Source organism: Crocuta crocuta, unplaced genomic scaffold (assembly GCF_008692635.1).
Source record: "Crocuta crocuta isolate KB4526 unplaced genomic scaffold, BGI_CrCroc_1.0 scaffold258, whole genome shotgun sequence".
Classification (NCBI taxonomy): domain Eukaryota; kingdom Metazoa; phylum Chordata; class Mammalia; order Carnivora; family Hyaenidae; genus Crocuta; species Crocuta crocuta.
In genome coordinates, this window is record NW_027532842.1 from 1,464,013 (window position 1) to 1,482,034 (window position 18,022).

At 43.2% G+C, this 18,022-nt stretch overlaps 1 pseudogene; it reads right to left on the bottom strand.

The window, feature by feature from the left end:
* Nucleotides 1–10,766: 10,766 nt before the first annotated feature.
* On the bottom strand, nucleotides 10,767–11,348 carry LOC144216122 (transmembrane protein 126A pseudogene; annotated as a pseudogene).
* Nucleotides 11,349–18,022: the final 6,674 nt, after the last annotated feature.

The following is an 18,022-nucleotide window of genomic DNA, read 5'->3' on the forward strand; positions in this document are numbered from 1 at the left end:
TCCTCCTCCATGCCCATCCCCCCTCCCCCCACATCCATCAGTCCTCAGTTTTTGTCAGCATTCAAAAGTCTCTCATGGTTTGCTTCTCTCCCTTTCCCCCACCATTTCCGCCCTTCTTCTCCCCCTTGTTCCTCCGTCAAGTTCCTCCTAATCCTCCTATACGTGCAAACATATGATATTTGTCCTTCTCTGCCTTCTGCTTTGTTTTTATATACACTTATCTTTGTGAATTCTTCGGGCTTTTGGTTGAGTTCCTTCGGAAAGGATTTGTGTTTACTTTTACCAGCACTTGGAAGGCACTGCTAATTTGGGACTACTTTAAATTTCATTCTGGCTTGAGATTGTTCAGACTCACAGGTAGTATAAACTTGTACCAAAATTTATGTGGGGAGTAGACTAAGATTATGAATTCTCAAGAGAGACTTTCACCTCTTCAATGAACAGCAAGGTCAAGGTTTCTCCACTGTTTCTTCCTGCCTGTTGGTTTTTATTTCTTTTTCACCCTAACACAGACAGAATATTTCCATTGGGTCCAATTTGAATGCAGGAGGGAGTGTCTCCTTTTATATTTGCTCATTTTAGCAGGGTCTCAGTTTTATTTCATTGCCTGAACCTTAATTAAGATAAGAGATATTTTACATTCCTAGTGGTAAAATGGACCACAGCAAAGGTACAAATTCTTCTCAAATTAATTTGTAGTTTAAAAGAAATTCCATCCAACATTCCAGAGTTATGTGTGTGGCAGGAAAGAAATATTTTGAAATAATTCTAAGAATAAATTCATGTGAAGAGGAAGAAATTGAGAAAGAAATAAGAAGAGGGAAGAATTTACGTCCTTGATACTGAGCTCTTATCATAAAGCTATCCAAAAGAAATGGTATATATATAATGAATAATAAATAAATGTGAGAGCCTAAATAGCTCAGAAGTAGACCCTATAAAACATAAGCTTAACATATAATGGAGAACTTACCATGAGTCAGTGATAAAGGGGTGGATTATTCAACAAGTGGTGTTGGTAAACAGATTATGCCATGGTCTATATCCTCACTTTATTGCATACATTCGATAAATTTGGGATGTTAGATAATTGATTATAAAAGCAATGGTAAAATCATATTGTGTGAGTGACTCACAGTCTCTGGTCAAGAAAACCTTTCTGAAAACAAAAGCAACTGAGGACGTAACATAAGGAAAAATAACTAGATAAAAATAGAAAGTTTGTACAGCAAAAATCATAGAATTAAAAAACGATCTCCTAGGGAAAAATCCTCAACAGTATAAAAAAGAGAAAACAATTCCTCTGTCCTTATGACATATAACATTGCTTTGTTACTCTAAAATATTTCGTTTCTGCTTTTTTCCAAACTCATTTATTCCCCTCTCAAAATGCTGCCTCCAGGTATCAGAAGTGTGTCTAATAATCTGGTAAAAGCTTTATGACAGGAAGCTTTCCTTTACTTCCTGTAGAGTCAAGCCTCAATCCATCATAATTTCCCTTCAGCCCGAAGACCATCTTTCATATTAAGAAATGCTAGTGCAAGTCTGCTGGCAACAAATTCTCTCAATTCTCATTTATTTGAAAGTTGTCTTTATTTCAACCATAGGATATTTTTTGTTGAATACAGAATTCTGGATTGACTATTTTGGAGGGGTTTTGTTTATTTATGTGTTTACTAAAATGTCACCCATTGTGTTCTGGCCTCCACTGTGTCTGATGAAAATCCATGGTTTTTTTTTTGTGTTTGTGATTTTGCGCCACACCCTCTCTGGCTGCCTTAAAATATTTCTTTTTGGATTTCTGCAGTTTGGTGAGATAGGGTGTTTTTCTTTGTATTTGTCCTGTTTCTAGTTTACTGGACTTCTTGGATCTATACATAAATATTTTTTAAATTAAATTTGGATTTTTGGGGGCCATTATTTCTTCAAATACCCTTTTCTGCTAAGTATGTGATTTCAGGCAGCAGCAAGTCTATCTTAGGGCCAGATAGTGTGGTGAAGGGGCTGGGGTGATGCTGTGAGGCCTTTTGGACAAATCGTTTAAACATTTTGTTTTCTCTTCTCCAGGAGAGAAAATTATAATTGTCACCTTGTGGGCTCTCTTTGAGACTTAAGTAACATGGCGCTTATGTAAATGGTGCTTAGAAGGTATGAGTAAATGGTGAACCTTGTTCTGTTTAAAGCATTTCTCGAGGAGGCCCCAGCTAAAATGCACACATAATCAATTATATTCCATTAATGTTCTAAAAGACTTATTTGTTGAATTACTTGGCAAAGAGCAAGGAAAATATATATCCTTTTGCTGTTTTTAGAGTGGAGAAGTTTCCAGCATGGGCGCCAGGGGGCTGGGACACTACACAAAGGCAAGTGGACGCACACATTCCAGCTTGTCTTGATTCACCCCCCAGCTTTCCCCAGCCTCTAACCTGTGGCCAGGAGAACTGTTCCATTGTTATTAAGTGTGTGCTGCACGTGAAAGAATGTGTAAAACTGGAGATGTCCACATTGCTGTCCTCTGCTATCCAAGACAAAACAGTAGGACAGATTTGCTGTCTGAATTAATGTCTTCCATTTCTCTTCATTATCATTGGTGTAATCTGACAAGTGTTTGCTCTAGACCCTGGTGCTTTGTCTATGGGTAATTTTCAATACCAGAAAGACAATGGGTTGTAACTGCAAGAGATAAACAGCGTTTCTAAATTACCTGTTTCATTTCTCTATGTTGCTTAGTATGCTAATGTCTGTTTGGAAAGATTGGCTCATTGGGAGGGAATGTGTGTGTATGTTGGAGGGGAGGGCCCCTGAGTTGCTGTTTCCTGAGTGATTATTTATGATGGGCAGATGGAAATCAATGCTGGAAATGAGTGGGACTGAATGAGGTCTACTGGGAGGAAAGATGTACAGATTAGAGGGTAGCGATGACATATGTTGGAAGGCTGGAAAAGAGAATGCGTGTTAGGTGAGAGAATGGGAACCTGGCCACAACATGAGGCTACATGCTCATTGGCTCATTATGGGTGCAAGAGTGTAAAAATGTGTTGAAAGGCTGCCCATGGTATCTGCCAACATCTGTTTGCATATTATCATTCCCTTCCATTGACAATATGTCCCATGAATGGGAAGAAAGTTTCGGTACAGACAGAAGATCAGGCACCACTGCAAATATACTTTGGTCATTGTAGAGTCAATCAAAGTATTTCTCCTCGGCCTGAAAAAAATTCTACCCACAGTCGATGAGTAAGTCAATCATTACATTGACTGTGACATCAATGTTTTATGTACAGGGTTTTAAAAACTTATGATTATTACATGGAAACAGAGATATACAAATCAAAGTATCTCTGCCACCCCCCCTCCCCAAGGGAAGAAAATTCCAAGAAGAGACATTCATACATTTTGGTTCTGTGACAGCTGACTAGAATACCACCTGGCCAATCTGACAGTCACTCAATGGTGGGGTAATAAGCTGTTCAGGACAACTAACAAATAAATCTGTCTGGTGACACTTAAATAGGAAATCTAGTAAGAATAAAATATCCTTCTGGGGCACCTGGGCAGCTCAGTTGGTTAAGTATCCAACTTCTGATCAGGTCATGATCTCATAGCTTGTGAGTTCGAGCCCCGTGTTGGGCTCTGTGCTGACAGCTCAGAGCCTGAAGCCTGCTTCAGATTCTACATCTCACTCACTCTCTGCCCTTTCCCTGCTTGTGCTCTGTCTCTCTTTGTCTCTCAAAAATGAATGAACGTTAACAATTTTTTTAAAGTTCTAGTAAGAATGAAATATTCTTCTCAAAATTCCTCTTAAAAAAAAAAAAAAACCCACAAAGCACAGTGATCCCGGCTTTATGCTATGCTCAGTTACCCAGCTTGATCGAATGGAAGTGTGGGGTTGGCCTGCCTTAAGCTTACTGGCATGAGAGACGAAGGAAGATTCTGGCATGGAACTTAGCCTAAGGAGGTAAAGTTCACGTTCACAAGTTTGGTTCAAAGCCAGTATGAGAGAAGGAGGACATTTCTCACAATAGCCGGGTTGTTCATATTGTATCTGTTAGTCTCGTTCCTGGGATCTCTTTTAATTAGGAGACTAATTAAAAGAAGGGGTAAGACATGTCAAGCCTCTCCATGCAGACAGGGCAGCACTGGCGTGTGGTGTGTGCGGCTGTGTGTCAGAACTCGCACAACTGGACAGTAGGCATATTTTCTCCCCCTGGGACAAGCTTGGAGCACAGGACAGGTGTGGCTGGGGAGACCCCCGGGGCCAGATGGGAGATGCGGTAACTAAGAACACAAGGTATAGGTCCCTCTGGGCGCTCTGGTAATGGGTTGGGACACATGTGACCAAGTAGGAGAATGGGAATAGATAGTGGGCAGCGGTTTGCTTTTTGTCTGCTCACATTCTTTTCCTTTGGGAACTGCCCCGTTATTTCTGTGATACTAGTGGAACCACCAATTTCCTCCCTGCATTGTCCTTGTGACATACAAAGGTATGCACGTGACCTAGGCTAGCCCACAAGAGAATGCTACTCTGCTGGAATCAGATGCGTATGCTTGGGCATATGACGCAAGCAGACCTTATTAGAGTCCTTTTGTAGGGTTGAAATGGATTCTGTGCTGCACCTCAAAGACCGTTGTTTCTACCCCTGGAGAGATTTGGCGGAAAATACAGCCAGGAGAAAAACTGTGAGGTGGAGAGAACAAGACAGATTTGAGGACTTGACTTCAGCCTTATGTACACCTGGTAAATCCTAAACTTTTCAGTTAAGTAAAGTGAACTTTCAGAATTTCCCCACAGTTGTTTAAATCAGGTGTGGATGGCCTGCAATTGAGGGATTCTTGACTAACACTGAGAAGTGAGCATTTTTGTTTCTGGTTTTGACCATTTCAAGCTATGGTTGGCTGTGACGGGGGGAAACACGAATCTCCAAGAAAGAAATCAGGGACGGATTGTCCTTTCCTCAGTTTCATGCCTAATGTATCCTACTACTGTTTTAGGGAAATTGCTAAAAAGAACAGCAATACTTTGGACCCTTCCTTCCTCCCTCCCTCCCTCCCTCCCTTCCTCCCTCTCTCCCTCCCTCTCTGCCTCTCTCCCTTCCTCTCTTCCTTCCTTCCTTCCTTCCTTCCTTCCTTCCTTCCTTCCTCCCTCCCTCCCTCCCTCCCTTTCTCCCTTCCTTCCTTCCTTCCTTCCTTCCTTCCTTCCTTCCTTCCTTCCTTCTGAGAGACAGGGCACAAGTGATAAAGGGACAGACAGAGGGAAAGAGAGAATCCCATGAAGGGCAGAAAAAGAGAGAGAGGGAGAGAGGAGCAGGTCTAACCTGAAGTGGGGCTTGAACTCATCAACCGCAAGATCATGATGGGAGCCAATGTCAGATGCTTAACCCACTGAGCCGCCCAGGCACCCTCCTTCGGACATTTTGAAAAACTTGATGGTTTAATGAGACAATTGATAAATCTGATGTGGCCAAGAGTACTTCCCCTGAAGTGTTTACATCTCCTCTCTCCTTAATAGAGCTTCATATGATGGCTCTGGGACCTCAGTCTCAAACAGACTGCCATGTTCTCATTGCCTCTCTATCTTTGAGTAATGAGGGGAAGGGGAGATAATGAAATGGGGGCTATCTTTTGTGAGACAAATAGGATTTCTAATCTGTATTCAGTAGAAGAGTTGAGAAAAGATAGTGGGGCTTTATCCTTTCCTTCATTGTTTCATGTCGAATCAGTGATTCTGCCCTGAAATCCCCCTCAGATTGTTCATCGTTCATCACCTAGAAGTGTTTGCATGCCTCCTCTGGGCAGGCACTCTGCTTAGCACACAGTGGTGGACAGGTAGGGCAGGACCTTGCCTTTATGGAATTTCAGCCTCACTGAGGGAAGATAGACAATTCAACAATTACTTAAGATGAAATGTAATATGTGTTATGAATGGAGAAATCTGGGGTGTTAATCAAGACTCTTAATAAGTGAGACAAACCACATGAAGTTAGTTTCAATAAAAAGAGACTATTTACTATAAGCACAACAATCCTGGGCACATGTCTTCAGGCTTGGCTGGATCCAGGGTCCCAACAATGTAATCCTGTCTCTCTGTCCCCATCGGCCTCATTCCCCTTTCTCTCTCTCTTACCTTTGCTTTCTTCTGCATCATCTTCATCTTCAGACAGCCTCTCTTGCTGGCAAAGATAGCCTTTGTTAACTCCAGAAAAACGTCATCCTTAGTATGTGAGGTCTCATAAATAGAGAGCCCCTTTTTCTCCCCATTGCTATTTCTCCCCATAGCAATCTCCTCAATTATTCAAAAAGCAGCTTTTTTTTGTTTTTGTTTTTGGTTGTTTTTCTTTTTGGTTCATGTCTAAACCATAGTTGTGACCAAAGTTTTGAGGTTTTATTCATGGCATGTGGGTATATCCTAAGAATGCACTAAGAATCTGTGAGATGTACTTTTTTTTTTTTTTCTGAGAGAGGACGAGAAGAGAAAGCTCACCAGCAGGGAGGGACAGAGAGAGAGAGAGGGAGATAAACCCAAATAGACTCCTTGCTCAGCACAGAGCCTGACATGGGGCTCAATCCCACTATCCTGGGATCACGACCTGAGCTGAAATCAAGAGTTGGACACTCAACTGACTGAGCCACCCGGGTGCCCCCGTGAGGTAGATTCATGAACACTTTTTGACAGTCCCTGAAGATAACATGTGTACCTACTTAAGAGCATCAAGAAAGGTTTATTGCAGGAAATGGACATGTGAAGAATAACAGTTCTTATAATAATAGCTAACATTTATTGCATGCTTGCTATGTGCCAGTCACTTCATATATGTATTCTCATTTAATATTCACCACATGCTGAGCCAGGAAGGATTATTCTGTCCATTTCAGAGGAAATGAAATTGAAGCACAGAGAAGTTAAGTAACATCCTCAAAGCCCCACAGGTAGTAAATGAGTAGAGTGTTAGGTAAGTGAATTGGGAGGGGAGCTGTCCCAGGTGGGGAATTGCATGGGAGCAGACCCAGAAGTGCCTCTGAGAAGCGGACTTGGTAGTTAGAGTTAGCAAATTGGGGACTTTAGGATCCCCTTTTCTCCACTACTTTTAACATTCTTTTAGAGCTTTGTTTCTAGAGACTGATAAGCCTATTCAGTGACTAAGGATCTGGATGATAAATGTCATTAAATTCCCTCCTCACATTCAGAACCTTGGTCCAGTGCTCTTACCAAAAACCACACCTCTATCTAAATTGGCCTTTTTGGGAAGGCTCACATGGGTGACCCATTATTCCAGTGGTTTTAACAACATTGCAGCAGTTGTGTGGTTGCCTATGGCAGTTGTGTGATGTTATTTGGCAAATTGGCCAATCTTAGGGAGTCACTCAACCTAATTGATCTTTAATCTTCCCATTGGTCTTGAAGTCATTGGTACTGCCATTCCCTGTGTTCCCCCCCTCTCCCTTTCCCCACATTGGAGAGCTGTTCTGGATGTAGATCAAAGCCAGTGGCAACATTTCCAAATGTCTTTCGTTTTGTAACAGGTCCCCATCTTCACTGCAAGCACTCCGGACCCAAAGTCTGAAACCATCCCATAGAGAAACATAGTACGCATGCATCACCCTAAAGCCCAAGGATACATCATCAGAAGTGGTATAGTTCTGTTTACAGAGACATTTGGAGGACAGACATCTCTGAAAACCTGCTCTGCAAAACTCCAGAACCAGGTAAGTAGCCTGCGGTGGTCACTGACGTCACGCAGTCTGAAATGCCATTCTGTGCTGTGGTTGGGAAAGATAAGGAAGAAGATAGCAGTGAGTGAAAGACCATATTGAGGCATTGTTGGAAGGCTCTGAGATACAATAATGACCTCGTTTCTGCCTCCATGATACTCATTGAATGAACTTTGTCTTCAGTACGTGAACAGCTAAGATCTGCTTTAACCTTTACTTCTTTAGGGAAACCTAAGGTTCACAGTGCAGGAATTATATTGAGATATTTACTAATGAGTGTGGGACAAGGACCAGTCAACAAGGACTGGACTGTAAACAGTGGTCTGGTTGAACCGGTACTGGCCAGCTGGATCTCAGCCCTGCCTGTTGCCATTGTGTATTCTCTTTTCACCAAGACCAGTATTCACTACCCTGTGAAAGACCATCAGAGTTCCTCTATGCCAGCGGCTCTCAAAGCAGGGATGGTTTTGCCTTCCAGAGGCCATTTGGCAACATCTGGAAACATTTTGGGTTATGGGAGGCTGTGGCTGGCATCTAGTGGAGGCCCGGGACCCTGCTGACTTTTGTATAATGCAATGTACAAGGCAACAAAGAATTACCTGGCACCAAAAGGCAATAGTGGAGAGAGGAGACCTGCTCTAGTTAACCTCCTCGCTGCCCCATAGCTGCCTGTGCTCTGCGTTGTAACAAACCCCCTGCAGATGGTCTTGTTGGCGACTCCTTTCAGCTTGTCTACTTGGGGGTGTGCCATTGGTTCATATGGAAAAGGCCTTTATAAATACTACTGCCCCTGTGGCATTTTTTTCTCCACGAAGCCTCTTAGTAGTCAGAGAATAAAATAACCAGGCACTAATCAAGGTATTCCACTTGTATTTCCTTTTATCAGTGAAGCATGTGTTAGGTGAAAAATATTGATGCTAGTAATAATAATAATGATGGGTAGCCTTTATGGAGTCATTATTATTATGTGCCAGGCACTGCATAGAGGCCTTTCAGACTTTATCTCAACTCTTACAGCAGCTCATTAGCTTTCCAATTTTTTTTTTAGAGGAGGGAACTAAGTCCTGGAGAGGTCAATTACTACTGAAAGTCCCACAAGTAATTCTGTCTCTACCACCCTGTGTTCTCAGCCACTGCGCTGTTTGTGGCCTTGCTAGCCCACTCTGGTAGGTGGAATGTTCAGTGTGAGATACAAACCTGTAGACCAAATTCCAAGATTATGAGGGGAGAGTAGCTCAAGGCAGGAATGGGATGGCTAGGGATACGGGAAAGCTCTTTTAGAAGCTCAAAATGTCTTTGTGTAAAGGTTCTACTTCTGCTTTATCAAGTAGAGACTTCTGGGGTGTTTAGGTATTTGAGATCTCATACTTTTTTTTTTTTTATCTTAATGCGTCAAGAAAACCTTATCAGCAATAAACATTTCCAGAGTGCAAGAACCACACTGTGCTAGGCTTGTCTGAAGCTGGCATATCACCCAATGGCACGCCTTCCTAGAAATGCAAAGAAAGATATGGCTTCTGCCAGATCAAATTCCTGCAGTAATTAGCTAAGCCTCACAGTGACGATCTGGTGAGCTGCCTTCAGATGCCATGCAGAACCCTAAGATCTATAGGGAGAGCTTCGCTGCTTGAGGACACTAGTGGAAAGGGCAGTGGAAGAGAGTCAGAAATCTGGGTACCAGGGTACATGACCTTTTCTTTGATTCCTCTTCTTTGAGTCAGAAGGCAAGAGGAAGGAAGAGGACAGAGGGAAGAGCGCTGGGTAGGCGTGAGCTAGTTATTTGCTCACCACCGCCTGCCCTTCCCACGTTATCTCATTCAGCCCTCACAAGAGTCAGTCAGGGATAGATAGTGTCATCTTCACTTGAGGAAACCCTGACACATTAAATAACTTGATCCAAGTCACAAGTTGAGTAGCAATGGAGTCTCAGTTTTCTGAAGCTCGTAGCATAGTGCTCACATGGGCTGAGGGCAAATGGACTGCTTGTGTGGGCTGCAAATTCTACAGACAAGGAGGGCATGGAGAATCTTGAACGTTTACATTGTCATCCACGTTGGGTCCAGGGGCCAAGTGGGAGAGAGCAATTGTGGGAAACACTTTAGTAGCAATGAATTGGTCAGTGAGCAAATGGAGACATTGGTTTTAGGTGGTGAAGAGCCCTCAGAGGCCCTGGCTCTGCCTCTACTCGGTCCCCTGGCCACAAGGACCATACAGTACCTCCCTGCTCTGCCTCCACTTGGTCTCCTGACCACAAGGACCTCCCTGCTTCTGTAAAACCGGAGGTTTGCTCTGGTTGGGTTTAGGTCATGTCTTTTTCAGCTCTAACCGTCAATCTCTTTTCAAAATATGATTTCCACTAGGGCGCTTGGGTGGCTCAGTCAACTAAGCATTCAACTCTTGATTTCAACTCTGATCATGACCTTGCAGTTTGTGAGATTGAGCTCACATCGGGCTTTCGCTGACAGTGTGGAGCCTGCTTAGGATTCTCCCTCTCTCCTTCTCTTTTCTGCCCCTCTCCTGTCATTCTCACTCACTCTCTCTCTCTCTTTCTTTCTCATTCTCTCCCAAAATAAACAAATAAACTTAAAAAATAAACTTAAAAAATATAATTTCCACTATATATTAATTTGCTAGGGTTTCCATAAAAAATACTATGGACTGGGTGGCTTAAACAGCAGAGATTTATTCTCTCACAGTTCTGGAGCCTGGGAGTCTATGATCGAGGAGCTAGTGGGTTTGGCTTTCTTTTTCTTCTTTCTTTCTTTTTTATGCTGATTTATTTATCTATTTTTTTTGAGAAAGAGAGAGAGAGAGAGAGTGTGAGTGGGGGAGGGGCAGTGAGAAAGGGAGACACAGAATCCAGTCCAAAGCAGGTTCCAGGCTCTGAGCTGTCAGCACAGAGTGTGACATGGGACTCGAACTCACAGACTGCAGGATCATAACCTGAGCTAAAGTCGGACACTCAACAGACTGAGCCACCCATGTGCCCCCTTTCTTCTTTTTTTATTTTTTCCATACATTACGATCTTATTTTTGTGTACACATGTATTTAACAGTCACTGAATTTCTAGGCCAGGTTCAAGTAACTGAAGAGGCTTTATAATTCACTTACATTATCCAGGGTATGCTGCAAACAAAGTCTGGAGCAAAATGGGAACTATCATCTTTCTAAAGACAGGCTTAGAAATTCTAATCCAGTAAGTTGCCTCCTTTCTCTGGTAGAAGGGCTGACCCATACCTGGCCGCTAGGCCTCCATTCACAAGTATAGCCAAGAAAATGGAGTACAGACCACCCAAAACAAGACCAGCTAGTCACCCTGTGTCGTGGTACAACTTCACAATTCAAAACCCCTGTATTCAAAGGTAGACTTACAAAACCTTCTCAAGATGTGTGCTCAGTCAGAAACAGGGTCACTGCCATTGGTAAGCCAGCAGCTCCAGGAGCCTGTGTCACATTTAAGATGCATCAAAAAGACGATTTGCTATTTGACCACAGAAAGCAGTGTTCTGTCCCATCTGTGTTCTTCCATGTTCAAGTAGATTCCTTTTCCTGCTTCTGGGAGTTGGTTAATTTTTCTGGTTATGATATAGAAAATTAAGTTTTCCTCGACACTATCACCTGGTTCATGGTTTTCCATCTTGGGCCTTAGGCTCCCCTCAACAGTAGTCGGTGCCTCCGATGGTCTTCCTCGGCCACGCTGGGGCTCACTCTACTCTTTGCTTAACTCTCTCGAGGGTAGTCATCTTTGGCTGGCAGGTGACTTGGTCCAAGTTTAGTTTCTTTTGAAGCTTGTAGATGACCGTCTTCTCACCGTGTCCTTAAATGGCCCCTCCTCTGGGCTTATACTTCCTTGGTATCTCTCTGTATTCCCTAATCTCCTTTTCTTATACAGATACCAGTCACTTTGTTTTTGTTTTTTTTAAATGTTTTATTTATTTCTAGGAGAGAGAGAGACAGCGTGAGCAGGGGAGGGTCAGAGAGAGAGGGAGTCACAGACTGAAACAGGCTCCAGGCTCTGAGCTGGCAGTCAGCACAGAGCCCGACGCGGGGCTCGAACCCACGAACCACGAGATCATGACCTAAGCGAAAGTCGGACGCTTAACCGACTAAGCCACCCAGGCGCTCCACAGATACCAGTCACTTTGAATTAGGACCTCGTTTAATTGAATCGCCTCTTTAAAGGCCTATCTCCAAATACAGTCACAATCCAAATTCTGAGGCTTTGTAGGTTAGGGTTTCAACCCAAGAATTTTAGGGAGGGGCACAATTTGTCCATAACACATTGTGTAATCCAGAATGCCCTCGTGTGTTTCCCAAATTTAGATGTCTAAGGATATCTAGTATTGAAAGTATGGAAAATTAGTTAAAAACTTTTTCATGGAGCACAAAAAACTTCCAAACACTATGGATGCCCAATAGGAAATACATACCCTTGGCCTCCACATTTGAAGCAAATTTAAACTGGGAGCGTGAGTGAGGAAGATTCCTCTCTCAGTGGTGACCTCCGCCAGGGCTCAGATTAGAGCTTACGTCAGTACTGGAGGGCTGGCCTGGCAAAGCCATCCCAAGCCTAGGGCTCTAGTTAAGCTCCGAAAGGTTGTCATTTGAAAAAATGTGATGTTAAAAAAAACCAACAACATTGAAGGGAATCATGGCAGTAGGGTGAAAACATGGAAGTGGTTAGGCTTCCTCATACTTATTTCAGTATTTTTATTTTAGGAGATAGGGAGTCTTCAGTGTCTCAGATCTCATGCTCTGGCCTTCTGGTCCCCTGGCACTAAATGCCTGCAAAGCTTTTGTCACTAGTCGAATGGCAGGCCTGTGCTGGTTTCTAGACACACCACGGAGGTCAGTGAGAGTTGAGGATGAAGGCGTGCATGTTCTTTGACCGTCCAGATTTGTGGGCGAAGATGGGCCTGGAGGCAGAATTTTGTCTTATGTTTGGACTACGATTCTGATTTTTAATAACATCTGTTGAGTTTGTTGTAAATTTTCAATGTGGAATATTGAAGTAAGAATTAAAATTCCTTCTAAGGATCATGTTTTTATGTTTCCAGCTTGATTATATATAATATGTATGTATAGCATGTTTACATATGTGAAGATATGCGTATGTGTATATATATACAATTTCCCAGACAAGCACGTTCTATCCCATTCTCATGATCTGAGTACTTCCCACACCATTAACTGCTATTTGAAAACATGATACTTAATGGCAGCTTAATATTCTACTTCATTTTATGAATGGAACTGAATGTATTTGACCAATTCTTTATATTTGGACATTTATGAACTTTTTTCTTTTGCTATTGTCATGTGATAAATATACATGGGCATAAGCCGTTGAAGGCACCCCTCACCATTTCTTACTGCTGCATATTCTTACAAAGATGTGCATTGTGCAAAAGACAATGCTTCAGCTCGAGGGGAGCCATGCTGGTTGTGCAGTCAAGAAGAAGCACTTTTGACCATGACACAGTGGTGCGTGCGTATAGCTGGTTTCAAAGGTCTCCTGAAAACTTGGCTGAGTTCTCATTCCATTCTCTACCAGTTAACCAGTAGTCAGATCGTCTAAGCCCAAAGGCTGAACTTTCCAGTGCTAATGGGCGGCAGGCATGTCACCATCTCTTCTGGACAGGCAGTATTTTGCTAAGATGTTTCTAATTCTTCCCATCTGGTCTGGGATAGGAAGCCCCTAGGACAGAAAAGCTGTATTAATTGGGAATCTTTTGGATATAAGTGACAGAGACCCAACACAAATGGCTTTGGCAAAAAGGAGCATTTCTCTGGCTCTTACCCAGAGGGCAGCCCCAGTGAGCACTGGAATGGGGATGTGGGCACTATTAGCACCCCACTTCATCCCTCACCTTAGACTTCTTTGTGTCCACTTCATCATCTCAGACTTTACACAGCCGCTGTGTCCACTGTGCACCTGACTGACACCTGTTTAGCTCTGCTGACAGGGAGGAAACAGACTTCTCTTCCAATTCCTCAAGTGCTTGGGATGGTGATCTCAATTCATGTCATCTATCCCCACGCTGTGGGTCCTCACTGTAGCCAGGGAGTAATTGATTGGCTTGGATCAGGGGCGTTCCAACAGCATTTCTCTGCTGACAGAGACGGAGCTGTGTGAGATGGTAGTTCCTGTTGGAGACACAACAGCAGGGGAGGTTGGGAGGCACAAGGGCAGAACCTTCCAGAAAAGCTGGTTCCAGAAGAACAGAAAGGAGCTGGCCAGGTAACAGTAGAGGTCCTCTGAAGAATGCAGTCATAACTATGTCCTTTCCCTCCCCACCTGGACCCCAGGGAGCCAGGATGGTGACAGTTTACCCCTCAGTCCTTGCACGGCCAACTGACAGCCTTTTCCTGCGAAGTGTCTGGTTTTAAGAATAGTCCTTTATTATAGAAGAGGAAGTGCTCCAATTTAGCATTTTGCCTGACCCCTCAAATCAGTCTAGTTGTTGAAGTTAATCATTGTGTTTTCTGGGCATTTGTTAGGTGCCAGCTATGGTGCTAAATGCTTCATGTGAATATCATCATTTATTCATGACCAGAACCACAATCCTTATTTTAGAAATGAGAATTGCGAAACTGGGAGGAGATGAATTAATTCGCCTCAGTATATGCAGCTTAGCAGTTGCAGAGCCACGATGTGAAGCCATGTTCTCTGACTCCAGAGCCTGCAGGCTTATCTAGTCATTACACAGTCTTGAAACACTAGAAAATGAGGGAGCTCTGTTTCTGGATCTGCTTAAGAATAAGTATTAAATGAATACTTTCTATATGTAGACCTATAATAGATGTTTTACAGACATAAGTGCACATATATACTTAATATATTACGTGTTAATGTAATATAATATACAGTTGATCCTTCAACAACACAGGTTTGAATAGTGCAGCTCCACGTATAATGGATTTTTTATAGTACGCATAAAATGTATTTTCTCTTCCTTATGATTTTCTTCATTATATTTTCTCTAGCTTACTTTATTGTAAGTAAGTAAGATGCCCTAAAAATATGCTGTGCTTCACCTATTCATCCCTCTTCCCTCTTCCCTCTGCAAGCCCTCAGTGACTAATGATCTTATTGTCACCAGAATTTTGCTATTTCCAGACGTTGGAATCATACAACGTGTTGCTTTTTCAAACTGGTTTCTTTTACTTAGCAGTATACATTTAACGTTCCTCCTTGTCTTTTTATGCCTTGCCAGTCCATTTCTTTTTATCAAGAAGTAGTATTCCATTGACTGGATGTACCACAGTTTATTTATCCAGTCACTTATTGAAGGACATCTTGGTTGCTTCCAAGTTTTAGCAATTATGAATAAAGCTGCTATAAACATTTACGAGTAGGTTTTTGTGTAGACACAACTCCCTTGGGTATATACCAAGGAATGCAATTACTGGCCTGTATGATAGGGCTATGTTGAGTTTTGCGAGAGATTGCCCAAGTGTCTTCCAAAGTAGCTGCACCATTTTGCACTCCCAGCAGGAGTGAGTGGGAATTCCTGTTGTCCCTTGCCAGCATTTGGTGGTTTGGCATTTGGGGTTTTCTCTAGTCAATGTGTGTGCAGTGGTATCTCATTGTTGTTTTAATTTGCAGTTCCCTAACAACATATAATGTTAAATATCTTTTCACGTGCTTATTTGCCATCTGTATATCTTCTTCAGTGAGGTGTCTGTTCAGATCTTTTGCCCATTTTTAAGTTGGGTTGTTTTCTCATTGTTGAGTCTTAAAGGTTCTTTGTATTTTTGGGGAACCAGTACTTTATCAGGTATGTGTTTTGCGAAGACTTTATCCCAGTCCATGGCTTGTCTTTTCATTTTCTTAACAGGGTCTTTTACAGAGCAGAGGGTTTTAATTTTAATGAAGTCCAACCTACCAATTTTTTCTTTGGTGGATTGTGCTTTTGGCATTGTGTCTAAAAAGTCATCACTGAACCTAAGGATCACTTAGATTTTCTCCTCTGTTATGTTCTAGCAGTTTTATCATTTTGCACTTTACACTTAGGTCTATGATTATTTTGAGTTAATTTTTGCAAAAGGTGTAAGGTCTGTGTCTAGATTCTTTTTTTTTTTTTTTTTTTTTTTTGGCATGTAGCTGTCCAGTTGTTCTAGCACATTGGAACATTCACTGAAGAATCCTGTCTCCATTGGATTGCTTTTGCTCCTTTGTCAAAGATCAGTTGACTATTTTGTGGATCTATTTCTGGGGCCTCTTTTCTATTCTACCTTTACACATATATCCCCCCCAGCTTTACTGTATACATATTTTTCACCCTCACCATGAACTTATGCCTATCCAGAAGGTAGTCAAATCCTTATTTTGAAGTTGGGGAAACTGAGGCCGAGAGAGGACAAACACAATTTCCCCAGGCCAGCAGCTAGCAGGAAGTAGAGGTAGATTTGAAAACCCCATCTGTCTGACTCTGCACTTTCTATATCCCCATGCTGCCTGCTGGTGTGAAGGCTGTGACCTGGTCTGTCAAGCTTAACTTTCTTTTTTTAAATATTTTTATTTATTTCTAGGAGAGAGAGAGAGACAGCGTGAGCAGGAGAGGGTCAGAGAGAGAGGGAGACACAGACTCCGAAACAGGCTCCAGGCTCTGAGCTGGCAGTCAGCACAGAGCCCCGACGCAGGGCTCGAACCCATGAACCGCGAGATCATGACCTAAGCGAAAGTCAGACGCTTAACCGACTAAGCCACCCAGGCGCCCCTGTCAAGCTTAACTTTCTAAGATGCTTTCCAGGGCCTAAATTCTAGCATCTCCTTTCTTTAATGGTCTCTGAAATTATGGCTTATTTGCCCCCTGATTCTAATCAAGGTTGCCTATCACTCATGGTCCCTCTGGACCTGCTCTGTGAATCCTAACCTGCCTGAAATTTAGCTTTACTTAAAGCATTCAGCCAGTTCTTTTTTTTTTTTTTTTTTAAGCTCTTCCCCTTTTTGCTGAGACCTTGAGCACAATTATTTTTTCCCTGGTTCACACTGAATCCTTTTTTGCCAGGAAGTTGCTTGCTTCTGGGGCTTGTCATGGAGGGTCTCTTCTTGTCCTCCTGATGACAAAGCCGGCTGGCCTGGATTGCTAAACTGAGCACAGTGCTAAAAATCCCCTTGGCTAAGTTCTCCCCACACACCCATCAGGGCCTGGAACACTTGCTTTCAGTAGGTACACATNCCCAGAATGTACACATCTTAACCCTATGTTCTCTCTCTGTGTTGTTCAGGCAGGGCACTTCTGCAGCCTTCTAAATTCTATTTTACTGCCAAGAGTCTTAAAAAAAAATCCCACAGTTGTATTTCAAACACTAAGGGATAGACTTCTGATAAGAATGTAAGGTTAAAAAGAGAGAGAGAGAGAGAGAGAGACATCTAAACACAAGGTTTAGATGCTCCAAACAGGTGGATAGCTCACAGAGGACCACACAGCAAATGAAATGGTAGAATTCAGATTCAAAGCCAGATCTGGTGCAAAGGTAAAGAGGGTGGTCCTGGAATCACACCAGGCTTCCTTCTGTGGGAAGGGGACATCCTTTGATAGCGTCCTCAGCAAGTGAAGGAGGCTGTGTGGGGTTCAGGAAAAGCTCCAGCACAGGAGACCTCATAATGCAACCGCAGTGGATCATTTCACCACCGCACAGCTGAAACTGAAATTCGTTTTAAGACAACACACACAGAGCTGCTTATTAGGAGGACACCACCCGCTGTTCAAAGTGCGCTACCAACGTTAGCCCATTTCAGGGTGTTCATCAAAACCTTTCTGAAGGGGTTGCGTTTAGAAGATGTGGAAAGGATTCAAAGGCCATGAACACTGTGCTATCGTTTTTGTTTTCTTACAAAGTTAGGAGGCTGGCAGGATTAATCTCTGACCCGTTCACGTCTCCCATGTGACAGATTACTGGATCTTTATAGGCTGTGGCTCTTGGGCGGGTTTTTTGCAGCAAAGAGAGACAATGTTAGGTGAGCACTGTGGGGTTCGGTTCTAAAGTTTTTGCCATCTCCGGAAGGGTAACTCTGGAAGTAAGCCGCTGTGACCAGCCAGGTGGGCTTGTCTTACCGCCAAGGGGCCCAGGCCGGTTCAGGCTTCCTGGGAAAGGGTGAGTGTAAGTTACAGGAACAGCAAAAGTAACGGAGCCTGAAGTGCCTCTCCGAGGTCTCATTTCTGGAAGAAGAACACAGGGCTCGAGCTCGGCGTCCGCTCCGCTCCGCTGGCGCTGGCCCCGGCCCGGCGCTCCGGGTGTCAGAGCACCGGGGGATGCAGGCGCGCCGCCGCCTCCGATTGGCCGAGATGGCAACAAGCGGGC